Source organism: Canis lupus, chromosome 23 (assembly GCF_011100685.1).
Source record: "Canis lupus familiaris isolate Mischka breed German Shepherd chromosome 23, alternate assembly UU_Cfam_GSD_1.0, whole genome shotgun sequence".
In the NCBI taxonomy this organism is placed as follows: domain Eukaryota; kingdom Metazoa; phylum Chordata; class Mammalia; order Carnivora; family Canidae; genus Canis; species Canis lupus.
This window is the reverse complement of record NC_049244.1, coordinates 51,963,275-51,980,984: the sequence shown is the minus strand read 5'-3', so window position 1 is coordinate 51,980,984 and position 17,710 is coordinate 51,963,275. Positions and strand designations below refer to the sequence as shown.

Here is a 17,710-nt window from a genome sequence, read left to right as displayed (position 1 = left end):
ATTTTACAGACATCAATGACTCTGTGATGTTGATTACATAATTGACTCAGAATTTTGTAGTATTGTGCTTAAGGCACAGGTGACGGACTCTGTCTAGGGTTCAACACCTTATTGTGCCATGTTCTATCGATGCATCGGTTTTCTGATGTGTTAACTGGGATAATAATACACATATTTAACATTTTTTGGTGAATTGAATGAACCAATTCATTTGGTGTCCAATGCCAAGTGCGTAGGGCACAGCACACGCTCAACTCAAGAGCTAGTTTGTTTAGATCAATACTCAGGGATGACCGAGTCCTTCACTAATAAAGGGACCGAGGGATGGGCAGTGGTCCCAGTTGGGGGGCATCAAACAGGGACATGCTTACAGGACAGGAAATGGACTCATTCTGAAGTGCCAGCCGCCGCGTGTGGATGGGGAAGGGGACGCAATGGTGTAGACCTGCAATCGACATGCGAGTAACAGGCTTTCGAGTCTAAGTAAATCCTCCTGACCGGGGTCCGAACATAGGTTTGCTTGGCCGCATGCGGGTTTGTAGAGAAAAGTGAAAAGGAACGGGGCTGGTTAGATACATGGTCAGAGGAAGGTTGGCTTAATTAGAAACAATCTATTTGGAAATAGGGAACTTTCATGTTCTTAAACCAAACAATGAGATTATGAAACAGGTATTTGTGAAGGTGATTCCGGCAGCAGCATCCGGGCTGGATGGGGAGACAGGAGGGTCCGTGCAGAGTGTTGGTAGTCCAGGGCCTGCACAGTGGTTTCTGGAAAGTACTACGGAATTAGAAAGCAGGAGAGCAATTCCAAGAGGCAGTTTGGATATGGCGCAGCTCGGTAACACGCCCGACGCGGGAATTAAAACAGCAAAGCTGAGAACCCCTTTGCTTATTATTGTATCTGCTTACCTATGCGGTAAATAGAACTTTCCATCCTACCGCATAGCATCCGTATTGGAAATAGAGGACCGGGTGGTCTTCGTCTAAGAACTTAAGGCTTCTGCAATGGTGCTAATCCTGGCCTCGGTCACTCCAAGGGAATCGCTGTTGAGCAAGTGCAGGGAGGGCAGTCATTCTGCACCAGGCGAGAGGACTGTGTGTGGGTGCGTGTGCGTCCACAGAGTGCACACGTGTGTCTGCTCCTGACTGGCTGGTGAGGGAGCGAGGACGTGAGAAGGGTGGAGGAGACATAGAGAATGGCCAGGAACTGTTATGAATGGAGATTTCCGATACAAAATGTGAGTTTTTGTATGACGTATTCTTTTTTCAGTGTTCTCGGACTTCCAGGCACAGGTGCCACATTTGCCAGGAGTGTTTTCCTGCGTGCGTGCGAGCGCGTGCGTGTGTGCATGTGTGCAATGATGGAAGGGGATGGAGATCTAGGCCTAGGTTGATGTAGTGCGACGAGGACCTGGCCGGGGAAGGCAAAATGACCCTCACGCTGACGCGGCTGGGCGGAGGGGGCTGAGTGCCAGGCGGGTTTATGGCACTAGGAGTCTGGGCACGGGCCGATCCCCAGATCCCCAGGGAAGGCGTGGGCTTCCCACCGTCGCGGGGCATGGGACCCGACCGGAGAGGGTGACTGGCTGGACCCTTGCGGGGACAAAGTGGACTCTGCGTGCTTGGCTTAGGAGGGCAGGCGGCGGCCGTGTGTTTCCGTTAGCATTCGGTGCCCCAGGCCCGCCCCGCTGGGCCCCAGCTGCCCTGCCGGCCTCGCCCTGCCCTACCCTGCCGGCCTCCCCCTGCCCTGCCGGCCTCGCCCTGCCCTACCCTGCCGGCCTCCCCCTGCCCTGCCGGCCTCGCCCTGCCCTACCCTGCCGGCCTCCCCCTGCCCTGCCGGCAACCCCCTGCCCTGCCGGCCTCGCCCTGCCCTGCCGGCCTCCCCCTGCCCTGCCGCCCCGGGCCTCCGGGGAGCTGAGCTGCCGCCCGGCTGACGTGGCGTCTCCGGCCTCCTCGCAGACGCGGAGATGGGCCGGTGTGGGAGCCTGTGTCTTCCCGACTTACCTCCAGGACTGGGAGTCCCCCTCCCCCGACTTGTCAATAAAGATGACAGCTAGAGATGATCTCTCTAAGGCAGAGTAACATTTTAAATTTTTAAGTACTTAATGTATACTCCCAGAAATGCTGGGAAGGAAATCTGAGGCACTAGATTTTTTTTTTTTTTTTTAGATGAATGCTTTTAGGAATCTGTTTGGAGTCATCTCTGGGTCTTTGTCTCTCATTTCTGTCTAATTTTGTGGTTATGATGCTATTTGAAAATAAATGTCACAAAGCACAAACCAAATAAATATGTCATCTGACTTTTTAGCTTTTAATTATTTTTAGTGTCGTATTTGAATGATTTTCCTGCCTTTTAACAGGCTGTTCTGCTCCTGAAATAAATGGGGGATGTGGGTGGGGAATTAATTGTAAAGAAAATAGAATTATGTGGGTACGTGGCTGGTGACAGGTTAAGGGCAAATTTATCGAGTTTGAATCCTAGCTTTTCTGCCTCCAAGCCCAGTAACCTCAAAGATGCTAAGCCGACCCGGAAAATGGGGTTAACAACAGTACCTACCTCACAGGGCTGCTTCCATAACTCACGTGAGGTTCCCAGAACATTATTGGGCATCTGATGAATGCTCAGTTAGTAGTTTTTAATATTATTAACAACACTGTTTTATTATTTATAAGAAAAATGAGTCTACTAGAAAAATCAATCTCCTCATTTCATGGCTTTCCTCTGTTTTTGACTGAAAGTGTTACTTTCTTGGTTGTGCATCAGAACCAGTGCGTTACGGGACCCCCCCCCCCCCCCCCGGGGCTCTGCGGCTGAGCGCCTGCCCTCGGCTCAGGGCATGACCCCAGGGTCCCGGGATCGAGTCCCGCGTCAGGCTCCCCATAGGGAGCCTGCTTCTCCCTCTGCCTCTGTGTCTCTCATGGATAAATAAAATCTTTAAAAAAAGAACGAGTGGGTTAGTTTTTTTTTTTTTTTTTTTCTAAATTTAAACTCAATTAGTTAACATATATCACTAGTTTCAGAGGTATGGGTCACTGATTTATCAGTCTTCTTTTTTTTTATAATTTTTATTTATTTATGATGGTCACACAGAGAGAGGAGAGAGGCTGAGACACAGGCAGAGAGAGAAGCAGGCTCCATGCACCGGGAGCCCGACATGGGATTCGATCCTGGGTCTCCAGGATCGTGCCCTGGGCCAAAGGCAGGCACCAAACCACTGTGCCACCCAGGGATCCCGAGTGGGTTAGTTTTTAAATGACTATTCGCTGTTTTCACAAATTCATAAATGCATACAAGTCTGCAAAACTTGTGCCTACTGTAGGAATGTTCTATTGAGCTTGAGGCCGGCCCCCTCCCAGGTCCTCTGCCATGGGGAGCTCGGGCACAGTAGGTGCGAGGTCTCCCCAAGGGTCTTCCGAGAGGGGGTAACAGGTTTTTGAAAATGCAACGTGGTTTCCGTTAAAGCATGCTCGGGTGTATGAGTGCTGTGATGGGGACGACGGCCCATCCCCGCCGCAGGCCGGCCTGTGCTCCCCACCGCGAGTGGCCTGGGTGGGGCGCGGGGCCCAGGCCTCGGGTGTGCGGTGAGGCCGTGGTGCTGGTTCCCCGACGGCCCCGGGGTTCTTATGGGTAAAATCGGGGCCGGGCGGGGTCGGAGGGGACCAGGCCGCTGCCCTGCAGGTGGAGGCCCCGCCGTCAGCCCCCGACCCGCCTCTACGGGGGTGCTGCCCCCGGGGGGCCTGCCCCGCTCTCGGGGTGCCCCCCCCTCCGTCTCGGCCGCAGGATCTTCCGGAGAAGAAAGCGGGTCCTGGCCAAGCATTGGGAGAGGCGTGTGCCCCGGGCCCCGGAGGTGCACGCGGGCCCTGGAGGCGGGTCACGCACAGGTCACACGGCGGGTCGCGCACGGGTCACACACGGGTCACACGGCGGGTTGCACGGTGGGTCACACACGGATCACACACGGGTCACATGGTGGGTCGCACCCAGGTCACACGGTGGGTCACACACGGGTCACACACAGTCGCACGGTGGGTCACACACGGGTCACACGGCGGGTCGCACGGCGGGTCGCCTGGTGGGTCGCACGGTGGGTCGCACGGTGGGTCACACACGGGTCACAAACGGGTCACACACGGGTCGCACGGCGGGTCACACACGAGTCACACGGTGGGTCGCACACGGGTCACACATGGGTCACAAATGGGTCACAAACGGGTCACACATGGGTCGCACGGCGGTCACACACGGGTAACACAGCGGGTCGCACGGTGGGTCGCACGGCGGGTCGCACGGCGGGTTGCACGGGTCACAAATGGGTCACACATGGGTCGCACGGCGGGTCGCACTGTGGGTCACACACGGATCACACACAGGTCACACGGCGGGTCACACACGGGTCACACACGGGTCACACATGGGTCGCACAGCAGGTTGCACGGTGGGTTACACACGGATCACACACGGGTCACAAGGTGGGTCGCTCCCAGGTCACACACGGGTCACACGGCGGGTCGCATGGCGGGTCGCACGGTGGGTCACACACGGGTCACACACGGGTCACACATGGTCGCACGGTGGGTCACACACGGGTCACACGGTGGGTCGCACACGGGTCACACACGGGTCACAAACGGGTTACAAACGGGTCACACACGGGTCACACGGTGGGTCGCACGGCGGGTCGCACGTCTGGTCACACGGCGGGTCACACGGCGGGTCACACAGCAGGTCACACACGGGTGACACGGCGGGTCTCCTGGCAGGTCACACACAGGTCACCCAGTGGGGTCCCCCGGGGGCACCCTCCGCGGGGCAGCGGAAGCGGCGGGGCACGAAGCTCTTGGCTGCGGGGTCTGGTCCCCGCCCCGCCCCGAGATACGTAAGCGACAGGGCCTCTGCGACCTTCAGGTCCATAAAGGACAAGAGGGACAACGGGGCAGGTCGCGAGCGCCGGCGCGTGGGGCGCGGAGGGCGACGGGGGCAGCTGCGGGGCCGCGGGCGGGGGGCGCGGGGGGGTCCGGGGGGGGTCCGGGGGGCGGGGGGCCCGGAGGAGCGGCCGAGCTCCCCCCAGCCGCGAGGACGCAGGAGCGCCGGTGCGGGAGGAGGCTGGAGCCGGGCCGGGCGGGGGGGCTGAGCGGGTCCGCCGGCAGGTGCGGCAGGTGCGGCAGGTGCGGCAGGTGCGGGGCGTCGGGAGGCGCGCGGGTCCCACCCCGGGCACGGTCGACAGCGCACGAGGAAAGAGCTGCCGGTCGCATTAGTAAGATGCGCGCGTGGACGACGTGGTCCTCCTGCAGACCGTCCCGCGCGGGTACAGGCCGCGGGGGCGGGGGGCACGGATCTCCCCCCAGGACCAGGACAGGAACGAGCTCCTCAGGCTGAATCTAGAGGATGCGACACCAGTTCATGAACAAAACAAACCCACCACCACGCGCGCGCACACACGTGCACACAGGTGCACACTCTAGTAGAACCACGGAAAGCCTGCACCGCGGGGTGTGGGCCTGGAGCTGCAGCAAGTGCACTTTTGGGGCGCCGGAGGGGGTGGTGGCTGACGCCTGGTTTAGGCCGAGGTCGGGATCTCAGGGTCCTGGGATGCAGGCCCCGCGCGCTGCTCACTCGGTGTGGGGCCTGCTGAGACCTGCTCTCTCCCTCCCGCTGCCACCCCCCCGTGCACCCGCTCCCTCTCTCTCTCTCTCTCTCTCAACAAGGTACAGTCCCCAGGTGCGCATCACCCGCCCAGCCTGGACCGCTCAGGGGCTGACTACAGGATTTTCACACGCTTACCCTAGATGACTGTAGGTTCCACATCCCCAGAGTTAAATGTCATGGAAAACTCCACTCTGGGGTTTGTGCTACATGACGGGGACCTGGGAACGAGCTCAGGGCAATGCGGATTGCCTGACCTAATCTCCCACGCGTCTTCTTAATGAATGAATCCATGTAGGATTGGACTTGTTTTTTTTTGTTGTTGTTTTTGTAATTCAGAGATGGTGCAGAGTGGTGAAGAGCGAAAGATTTGAAGCCAGACAGATCTAGGTTAGAATCTCGGCTCAGGGGCGCCTGGTGGCTCAGCGGTGGAGCATCTGCCTTTCGCTCAGGGCATGACCCCAGGGTCCCGGATCGAGTCCCACATGGGGCTCCCCGCAGGAAGCCTGCCTCTCCCTCTGCCCGTGTCTCTGCCTCTCCCTGCATCTCTCATGAATAAATAAATAAAATCTTACAAAAAAAAAAGAATCTTGCCTCAATTTCATGCAATGAGCATATGAACAAATTCTTTGACCTTTTCGAGGAATGGTAATAATATTTACTACAGATGGTTTTATGGAGATTAAGTGAAATGGCTGATATACAACTCTTGGCACAAAATATATACTCAACAAAAAAAATGTATTCTCTTAATAATATGGTAGATTTGAGTACAGCATACGACGTAGATGCTTGCTCGAAAGCTAGCGAACCCAGAATCTATTTTTACCTTAATGTTGAGTAACATAGGACTCGGCGTACTGGTACTTGATAAATGGTCGTTATGAATGTGCATTGATTGTTAAGCCCTGTGACCTTGGAAAAATTATAGTCTTCACTTGACCTCAATTTCCACATAAAATAGGATTAACCTATATTTTTTCAGCATTTACTGTGCTCTGAGTCTTATTAGAGCACCTGGTTTCTGAAAGAAGGGTTAGGACTAATGTACAAGGAACTGGGAGAGGAGAGCGCAGGGCTGCACCCCTGCAGGCGCAGCAGGAGCCGGGAGCCCGGAGAGTACCGGCCTCTGGAGCCTGGTGGGGGGGGGGGGGGCTGGGTGCTGCGGCCTGGGAGGTCCCTTGGGCCCTTCGAGGAGCGGAGGCCGGGGGAGGCCGCAGTGCTTTGGGGCTGGGACCCAGCTGCGCCGGGGCGCCCAGGCGGCCTCCCGCACCTGGAGCAGGGCGCGCGCTCTGCTGTGGGTCTGAGAACCACACTGGAACATTCGAAGCTGTAATCATTGTCTTCAGGTGAGGAGAGGTGAGTAGATGTCGACTAAAAGGGAGTAGTTTCTAAAAAATATTTTATTTATTTATCCATGAGACACATAGAGAGAGGCCGAGTCACAGGCAGAGGGAGAAGCAGGCTCCCTGCGAGGACCTGATGCGAGACTCGATCCTGGGACCCTGGGGTCATGGCCTGGGCCGGAGGCGGGTGCTCCACCACTGAGCCCACCAGGCGCCCGGAAAAGCGGGGATTAAAGTTGGAGACATAACTGGAGGCCAGGACAGAATCCTCCCCGAGGATTACAGAGGCTTCAGAGGAGATGGGGTATGCGAACCCCTAAACCTCTTTCCTTCTCGTGGAACTCCGCAACCATCCACAGAAACTTCGGTTTTCCTGTTTCACTAGAATCTGAGTCCCTTGAGGTGAGGACCAAGTTTTGTTCCTTTCCCTCTGTGAGCACTGAATGCCGACACCTGACACTGAGTGCAAAATGCTCGGGAGGCGGATGGAAGTTTCTGGAGGTTCTAACCACACAGTGGTATTAATACTTGCTCTCCACTACGTTGATTCCTGCTACACATCTTGTCTGCTTGTAAAAGGCCTTTCGGTGTCCTGCGCGCTGAAACAGGGTGCCTGGTAAGAAACGGGGGTCAGATTTCAGAAGGAGAAAGCCCCCTTCCTCGCAGGCACTGAGGCCAGGCGGATCTGATGTTCGGGCAAGAAATTCAGATTTGGTTTCCGGCGGTGGTCACGGAGAGAGGATCACACTGTGCTTTCATTTTCTGATAAGCTGCCCACAACCTTCAAGTGCAGAGAAAGAGTTTTTTCCCCAGAAACAAACTTGAGGAGGCAGTGATCACATGGGAGCTCGTAATATTTCAATTAAATGTTCCCGTATAGGGAGGGATATTCAACTGGATACGGGGGAGCATAAAATAGGCTCCGGAGAGAGCTGGCACTGAGACCAACCCCGTTTCTTCCGGCTTTCCAGATGGTTCAGGGATGAAATTTACCCAGGGTTTTTTGTTTTGTAATTTCGGTGTTTTTTTTTTTTTTTTTTTTTTTTGGAAGTGCTGTGCATCTGGAAAAAATAACCACAAATTCAATTGTTTAAGAAGTAAAGATATTTAGGTACAGTTAGAGGATGGAGTTCATATTAAATGATTTTGCTTTGAAACATGGTAAATAACTTGGAAAAGAGCATAAAACACTTTGCAGGGCCATGGCTCATAAATCTGTAACATTGCTTTTATTAATTTGGAATCTTCACGAACTGAGATGAAGAAGAGAGTCCTTGAACTGATTTCCACATTATGCTGATTTTGTGATCCTCTGTGTACTAGAAGACCACCCAATTCATCTCTGTTGTAACTCACACCAGATTTTGTCCTGGATTTGAGATCTCTAGCTATGACACGCAACATATTTAAAAAATCTGTTTGATTGATAGTTTAATCATTGTTCACCATTACATCAGCAGCCAGGCCTCGTATTCCAATTTTGAAGGATTGTTTTGCCTCTGTCCCCGTGTCACACAAAGTACTTGTGGCTTGCCAATAGTAGATCTGATTGCAGCTTCATGGGTTTCAGACGTAGCTGAAAGTTTAAATTTTACGTACGCTCTTGCGGTTACCTTTCAGACGGCCTGTGATTTCCAGTCCTCCTGCTGTGAAATAAAGTCGACCTCCCAATCGTTTTCATTGTGCGCTCTCGCCTCGTCCTTTCTTTCTTCCGTATTTACACGAGTGTCAACAATTCTGTGCTTTTGAAAAGCTGGTGGAAAAGCCAGCCAAGCCACCCCTTGCCTTTTTGGAGCTGAGCGTGTAATCACTTTTTCATCCGGGTGTGGTCGCAAATCCTTCCCTTTGGTTAGTGTCATCATTCTAGGTTTTCTATGGGATTTAACAGTCGTGCAAATCCCCGTGGCTTTCAATGCTGAAGGAATTCAACTGGGCCTAAAAAAATATCACTGTTGCTAAGTACGATGTTTAATTGAACTTGATTGTTTGGATTCATCCATCGACGGCACACGCGGCTCTCAGGCCAGGCGCTCAGTAGGTAAAGCCGGCTGGTGGGGGCCCGGCTTCTGGGGCGTGTCCTCTGACGTCCTCATTCCCTTTATGACATTTTTGGGTTTCCTCAAAACTCTCTCCTCCCACACCTATAGCAAGCACCTCGCCTGATTTGTCTTTTTTGGGTATATTCCAAGTTTTGACTTTAAATAAGAACCTTCGCCGAAGCGTAATTGCTGTACAACAAGCTGCCCTCGGTGACAGTATAATTCGATGATCTTTGACATACGTGTCCCCCGGTGGCCACTACGACCGGGACAATGCACGCATCTACCACCAACCAAGCCTTCCTTCTGCTTCTTTGTGATTTTCCTTCCCACCTCTCCCTGCGCCCCGCTCCATCCCAAGACCGCCTCTGTTTCCTGTAACCATAGATTTATTTTTTATTTTCTAATATCTTGAATGAATTGAATCAGGTATTATGTATTTATTTTTTGGCTTTTTCCATTCATTTGAGATTCATCCACGCTGCTTTGCATAGTAGCAGTTCATTCTGTTTATTGCTACTACTATTCCACTGTACAGACATAACCACGATTTGTTTATCTAGTCGCCTGATAATGGGGATCCGGTTTGTTCCCAATTATTGGTTAATACAAATAAAGTTTGCTATGAACGTCACACACGAGTCTTTGGACATGTTTTCGTATTTCTTGAGCATTTGCCTACAATATTCAAATGGCTGGGTCACATGCCAGATTCACCTTTAGCTTTTTAAGAAACTGGCAAACCCCTTTCCAAAATTATTGTACCATGTTACATTCCCACCATCAATGTATGAGAATTCCAGTTGCTCCAAACCTTTGCCAACTCTTGATATTGTCAATTTTTTTCCCACTTTTTTTCTTTTCAAATTTTCATTTAAATTCTAGTGAGTTATTAACATATAATGTAATATTGTTTCCAGGAGTAGAATTTAGTGATTCATCACTTACTTGTGACGCCCAATGTTCAACACAGGTGCCCTCCATAATACCCATCACCCATTCAAGCCCGTTCCTCACCTGCCTCCCTCAGTTAACCCTCGGTTTCTTCTCTCTCTTTCTTTTTTTTAAAGATGTTATTTATTTATTCATGAGAGACACAGAGAGAGGCAGAGACAGAGGCAGAGGGAGAAGCAGGCTCCATGCAGGGAGCCCGACGTGGGACTCGATCCCATGACTCTGGGGTCACGCCGGGCAGATGCTCAACCACTGAGCCTCCCAGGCTGCCCTTCCTTCAGTTGGTTCTCATAAAAAATCCCTTATGGTTTATTTCGCTCTCCCTCCTCCCCTCTTATATTCGTCTGCTTTGTTTCTTAAATTCCACATGTGAGTGAAATCATAATTGACTTATTTCACCTAACGTGATACACTCTAGCTCCATCCATGTCATTACAAATGGCAAGATTTCATTCCTTTTGATGGCTGAGTAATAGTCCATTGTATAGACACACCACATCTTCTTTATCCACTCATCTGTCAGTGGACATTTGCGTTCTTTCCATAGTTTGGCTGTTGTTGGTAATTCTACTATCAACACGGGGGGGGGGCATGTGTCCCTTTAATCTGTATTTTTGTATCCTTTGGATAAATACCTAGTAGTGCAATTGCTAGCTGGTAGGGTAGCTCTATTTTCAACTTTTCGAAGAACGTCTATACTGTTTTCCAGAGTGGCTGCACCAGTTGGCATCCCCACCAACAGTGCAAGAGGGCTCCCCTTTCTCCGCCTCCTCACCAACACCTGTTGTTTCTTGGGTTGTTAACATTAGCCATTCTGACAGTTTTAATTTTATATATTCTAATAGATATATAGTGTCATCTTTTTTGTGGTTTTAATGCTTATTTCTCTAATGACTAACAATGTTAACTATCTTTTCATGTGCCATTTATGCATCTTTTTGTTGAAGTGTCTGTTTAAATCATTTGCCTATTAAATAGTTGTTTTCTTAGTATTGAACTTTGAGAATTCTTTATATTCTCTTGGTGTCAGTTCTCTAGCAGATCTGTGATTTGCAAATGCTTTCTTCTAGCTCATGGCTTGTCTTTTCATTCTTTAACAGTGTCTTTCTTAGGGCGAAAGTTCTTAATTTTAATAAAATTTAGCTTATTAATTTGTTCTTTTGTGAATCACGTATCTGCTATCGTAGCTAAGAAATCTTTGCCTAAACCAAGGTCACAAAAGTTCTCCCCTATAGATTGTTCTAGAGTTTTTATAGTTTTAGATTTTACATTTACGTTTACAATCCACTCTGCGTTGGTTTTTGTACTGGTATGAGGTATGAATCTAAGTATCTTTTTTTGCATATAAGTATCCAATTGTTTATTGCCCTATCCTCCGCTGGCTGAATTGCTTTTATATCTTTGTCAAAAAATTAATTAATTATAAAAAAATAGAATCAGACCTATAAATACAGATAACAAACTGATGGTTGCAAGAAGTAAGGGAATGGAGAAAATACATGAAGAGGAGTAGGGGATACAGGCCTTCAGTTATGGAATGAAGTCATGGGAATAAAGGCACGGCATAGGGAATGTCTGGCAGAGATGGCAGTGAGGGCCCCGCAGCAGAGGAGAGGGCAGCGCCGCCAGTGATCGTGGCCAGAGCTGTGGTGCCAGTAGTAAGGTGAACGGCTAAGTGCCAAACTCCGAGCTTTACCTGGAACAAACGAACCTTATGAAAGTAGCAGTAACAAAGAAATAGACGCCTCCTCCTATGTGGATCCACTTGGCCCTCAAATAGAAAGACCAAAAACTGCAGCCAAAAAAAGAATTGACAATCGACGAGGATGATCTTGCTGATGAAGAATTAGGAGATGATTTGCTTCCAGAATAATATACACTTTAAAATTTTACTTACTAAAGGAAAGAAATTGCCTGACAAGATAACACTTATGTGAAATGTTGGATTAAACGCCCAGATTTTAATTTTGTACGCTGTCAAAACCTTGAATAAGTGTATTCTATGAGATGGGTCTAAGTTTTGTTTTGTTTTGTAGGAAATAAAGATATGTGAAACTAAACAAACCAAAAAAAAGAAAAAAAAAGACGGGTTGTAATAGCATTGTGAGGTGACCGATGGGAGCTACACTTGTTATGGGCATAAAGTGCAGTGTAGAGAGATGCTCAATCACCGGAAGCTAATGTAACATTGAGTGTTATTTGTAACACTCAATGTACAGTGTTATACTGTATTCAAATAAAAATATTTTAAAAACGAATTGGGTATATATGTAGGTCTAATTCTGGACTCTGGAAGTCAGGTTGCATAAGTTCTTCACCTTCGTGCCTCCTTTTCAAAGTTTGTTTTTTGTTTATTTTTGTTTTTGTTTTTGTTTTTGCCTATTTTAGGCTCTTTCCACTTCTATATAAATTTTAGAATAAGCTTGGCAATTTCTACACAAAAGCCTACTGGGATTTTGAGTGGAATTACATTGAATCTGTAGATCAGTTTGGGAAAAAAATGACAGCTTGAGGATATTGAGCCTTGCTCATACATAAACATGTGGTATCTGTCCATAGACTTAAGACTTCTTTAATTTCTCTAAGCCATGTCTTGTGATTTTCAGTGTATAAATCTCATATATCTCTTTTCGTCAAGTATTTCATATTTTCTGTATTATTGTAAACGATACTGTTTTAAAAAATGTTAATTTCCATTTGTTTGTTGTGATAGAAATACAAATTTTTAAAAGATTTTATTTATTTATTCATGAGAGAGACAGAGGCAGAGGGAGAAGCAGGCTCCCTGTGGGGAGCCGGACGTGGGACTAGATCCCGGGACCCCGGGGTCACGGCCTGAGCCAAAGGCAGATGCTCAACCGCTGAGCCACCGAGGTGCCCCTATACCTGTTTTTCTTATATTGACCTTGTTCATAGGTTCTGCAGGATTTTCTACATGAATTATTATGTAATCTGCTAATAAAAATAGTTTTACTTCTTCCTTGCCATGTTCTGATTTTAGAGGGAAAACATTCAGATATTCATCATTAACTAGATGTTCACTATAAATGCTCTTCATTAGATTGTTCCTTTCTAACCCAAGTTTTCTGAGAGATTTTATAATGAGTGGATGCTAGATTTGGTTAAATATTTTTTCTGCATCTTTTGAGATCATGTGGGTTTTAGTTTTTTAGTCTGTTAATATGGCCAATTATATTAATTGATTGTTTGAATATGAAATCAAACAATCTTAGGATAAAACTCAGTTATGGTGTATTATATTTTTATATGTTGTTGGGTTTGATTTGTTAAATTTTATCAAGAATTTAGTAAAATCTTGTCATGAATTTTATGTTTATGAGTGATATGAGTTTGTACTTTGCTTTCTTTGAATTGTGTTTGTATGGTTTTTGTATCATAGTAATTCTGGCCTGATAAATTGAGTTGGGAACTTTCTCCTGATTTCTAAATTTCTTGACAAGCTTATATAAAATTGGTATTATTTCTTTCATAAATGTTTGGTAAAATTCATCAGTAAAGCTATTTAAGCCTGAAGTTTTTCTGTGGGAAGATTTTTCACTGCAAATTCAATTTCTAGATATAGGACTATCTATTAAAAAAATAGATTCTTTCTTCTTGAGTGAGCTCTGGTAGTTTGTATCTTTCAAGAAATTTGATTATTTCATCTAAGTTGTCAAATGTATTAATATAAAGCCATTTATAACGTTTTTAAACTATCTTTTTAATATCTGCGAAATCTGTAATGATATCATCTCACTCATTTCTGATATTGGTAGTTTGTTTAGGTCTTCCTCCCCCACCCCAATCAGTATAGATAGAGGTTTATTGATTTTATTAATTTCCTGAAAGAACTGGTTTTCATTTTGTTAATTTTTCTCTATTCTATTTCATTGATTTGTGTTCTGATCTTGATTTGCTTTCTTCTGATCACTTCGGGTTTAATTTGCTGTTCTCTTTCTAGTTTCTTATGGTAGAAGATAAGATCATTAATTAGAGGCTTTATTTTCTTCTAATACAAGTATTTAGTGCTTGAAACTTCCCTCCAGTTATCGTGTTAGCTTGTATTTCACAGATTTTGATATGTTGTGATTTCATTTTCACTTACTTCAAAATACTTTCTAACTTCTTTTATTTCTTCTTTGATCCATTGTTTATTGAAAGTGTGCTATTTAGTTTCCAAAATATTTGGGATTTTCTGTCTTAATTTTAATTTAATTCTATTTCTAATTCTATTTTGTTCAGGGGACATACTTCGTATGATTTGGATCTTTTTAAATTAATCGAGACTTGATTTATGGCTCAGATTATGGTCTCTCTTGGTAAATGTTCCATGTGCACTTGAAAATAATCCTGTTGGTGTTGGGTACAGTCTACAATTTTCAGTTATGTCAAGTTGGTTGATATCCTGTTTTGAGTCTTCTGTATCCTTACTGATTTCCTACTTATTCTATCAAGTATTGACAGAGAATGTTGAGATCTTTGTCTACAATTGTTGATTTGTTTAGTTCTTGCAATTTGATCAGTTTTTGCTTCATACATTTTGAAGCTTGTCATTAGGTATATAAGCAGTTAGGCTTGTTATATCCTGTTGATGACATGACCCTTTTATCAGTATGAAATGATCCTTTTTTTTTTTTTGCCCCCAAGTAAGTGAAGCCTTTAAAGATGCCAGAAAGGGGATAAAAGGTAGCTGTCTCTTACACTTCCCTTCCAGGTGACTGGCTGCAGAGAAAGGCTTCGTCCTGGTGCCTCGTCCATGCTACTCCATGGCACCTCAGGGGTAGAAGATGAGCTCAGGGAATCTGCCTAACCTGGACCCTAGTCCCATTGGTGCCGACTGAGAAGCACTGAACTGGAAGGTCGCCGTCCCATGCTGCACTGTCATGTCTTCCTGCCCAATGTAGCTGAGCTCACTGCCATCCAGAACGGCCCTGGCTGTGTAGAAGGTGTCCTGCTCTACCTGCACAGGGTGTTCAAACCAGACCACGAGGGGGTTGCTGGAGCCATCTGAGACAAATGTGGTGAAATGACTCCCTTTGCAACTGGTGATCCTCTCTGCTCAAAAAAGAAAGAATATTTACTATGTCTGTTATTAATGCAGCCACTCTAACTTTTTAAAATCCATGCTAGGGTAGTATATTTTCACCGATCCTTTAACTTTTAACCTAGTTGTGTCTTTATATTTGACAGTTGTGTTTTTTTAATCCAGTCTAACAATAGCTATTTTTTAATTGGGTTATTTAGACCATTTATGTTTAATATGATTATTGCTACAGTTGGGTTTAAATTTACCATCTTGTTTTTGGTTTCTATTTTCTCATCTGTTCTTCATTCTCCTCTATTGTCTTTATTTGCCTCCATTTGGGTTGAATATTTTTAATGAATCCATTTTAACTTTCTCGTGGGCTCATTAACTTAATAACTTTGAATTATTTTAGTTGCCTTAGGGTTTATAGTGATAAGCTAGAGGTGTCACACTGCCCATATTGGATGCTGGACTTTATTTAGTGTATAAAAACTTCTCAACAATGTACTTACATTTCTCCCATCCTGGACTTTGTGCTGTTTATATCATACATTTTATTTTTACATATGTAATAACCTAACAATACATTGCTACCATTTTTGCTTTAAATAGCCAATTATCTTATAAATAGATTTAGAAATAAGAAAAAAAGATCTTTTATGCTAACCCTTATGAAACTGGTGCTCCTCTTTCCTTTGTGTAGATCCATGTGGTATCATTATCCTTCTGCCTGAAGGACTGCTGGTGATAAATGCTTTCAGCTTTTACGTGTCTGAAAAAGTCTTTATTTGTTCTCTATTTTTAAAGATATGTTTGCCATGTATAGGATTCTAGGTTGACTTAAAAATATAAAGAAGATATTGCTCCATTGTCTTTTGGTTTACTTCCAACAAGAAATCTGCTATCTCCCTTATCTTTGTTCCCATGTATGTAACATATCTTTTTTTCTGCTGGATTCTTAAAATTTTTTCCTCTTTATTAGTGGTTTTAAACAATTTAAATATGATATGTCTTGGTATAGTTTTCTTCAATTTTCTAGTGCTAGGGTTTGCTGAACTGCTTTTAAACTACTTGGATATGAATGTTTATATTTTTTATCAAATTTGAAAGAATTTGGTCATTATTTATTTAGATTTATTCAGGTAATTTTTTTTTCTGTCTTCTATTCTCTTTCCTTGTTTTGGGGGATGTCAATTACATGTGTATTAGGCCACTTAACATTGTTCCACAGCCTACTAAGGGTGTGTTCACTTTTTTTTTTTTTTAAATTTTCTCTCTGAGTTTCATGTTGGACAGTTTCTATTGCTATGTCTTCAAGTTCACCAATCTTTCCCCCTCCCCCCAAATGTCTAATGTACTCTTAACCCCATCCCACTATTATTCTTTTTAGACATTATAGTTTTGATCTCTAGTTTGACTTGAGCCTTTTTATATTTTCCACATGTCTATTTAACATGTTTAATCTTTCTTTTAGGTTCTGGAACACACAGAAGAACATACTTACAATAACTTTTAATGTTTTTGTCTACTAATTCTATAATTTGTGTCATTTCTAGTCAGTTTTAATTGTTTGATTTATTTTCTGGTCATGGCTTGGTTCTGAGCAATGCTGCAGCTCTACTAACCAAATCAGACCCTCTGGCTTGCACTTCAGTTCACCCTGCCCTGTGGGACCCAGTGATTTGGAACTGACAATCCACTTTGAGGCCAGCCCTCCAGCTGGGTGGTCTTTCCAACCAGTCCCTTTATGCTCCTGGCTTACTTCCCTCTTCTCTGCTCCGCCACTCCTCTTCTGGATCCTGGTAACCAAGGTTGCATAGGTTATGTCACTCAGTGAAAAGTATTTTTCTTTCTTTTGCAAATTAACCCCATTTATTTATTTTTCACAGATAAGATATATTATTTTTCCAGATTATAAATATAAGACATACTAATATGGGCAACTTGAAAATTTTGAAAAAATATAGCTCTCAAAATTAAAATAAAAAATATAGCTCTCAAAAAATTAGTAGCATTTTTTAATACTTCTCTCCATTTTACATGGTTGATCTTACACTGTATGTACACTTTAAATTCTGCTTATTTTCAGTTATCATTTCTTGTGTCACTAAAAATATTTTAATGATTAATGCTCTTTCATCATGGAGGCATGCCATAATTTATGTAACTATTTCTCTACAATAGGACATTTTTATAGTTCGCTTCCATTTTTTCCCCTATTATATCTTTCTGCAGAATTTCCTCCTGAATTTGGGATTATTTCTTTAGGATAGATTCCCAGAAATGTAATAATAGGAATGAACCTTTTCAGGCACTTAAAATGTAATGCCAGATTACTTTCCAAAATGGTTATAACAATGTACACTTAAACTCAATCAGCATTTGATGGAGTTTTCAGTTTTATCTGATGAATGTTTTTAAACTTCACAGGTTTCTTCATTAAAGTGAACGATAATATTTAATAAACTTGATATCTACCTGAATTAAACTGTCAGTTGAGGAATTTATTTTAGGTAGCTAAAAAAAAATAGGGGAGAATTTTTCTTCTGCTTTCAGATCAGTTTTTAAAAATTCACTTGCATCCATTTTATAACCAAAACCAAGTACAACCTTTTGTTTTCATTTGGAATCCTACATTTGCATGAATTTGACAAATCAAATCATAGAATGAGCATGTTATATCTTCCTTAATTTGGGTGAG

General features: G+C 45.1%; 1 long non-coding RNA gene across 1 annotated transcript in view; it reads left to right on the top strand.

The window, feature by feature from the left end:
• The window catches only part of LOC119865451, a 37,831-nt gene extending 20,339 nt beyond the window's left edge, over positions 1-17,492 (top strand). Inside the window, exon 2 of the long non-coding RNA XR_005377281.1 lies at positions 14,698-17,492. This is a non-coding gene — a long non-coding RNA (uncharacterized LOC119865451). The remainder of the gene's footprint in view (positions 1-14,697) is intronic.
• The last annotated feature ends 218 nt before the right edge of the window (positions 17,493-17,710 follow it).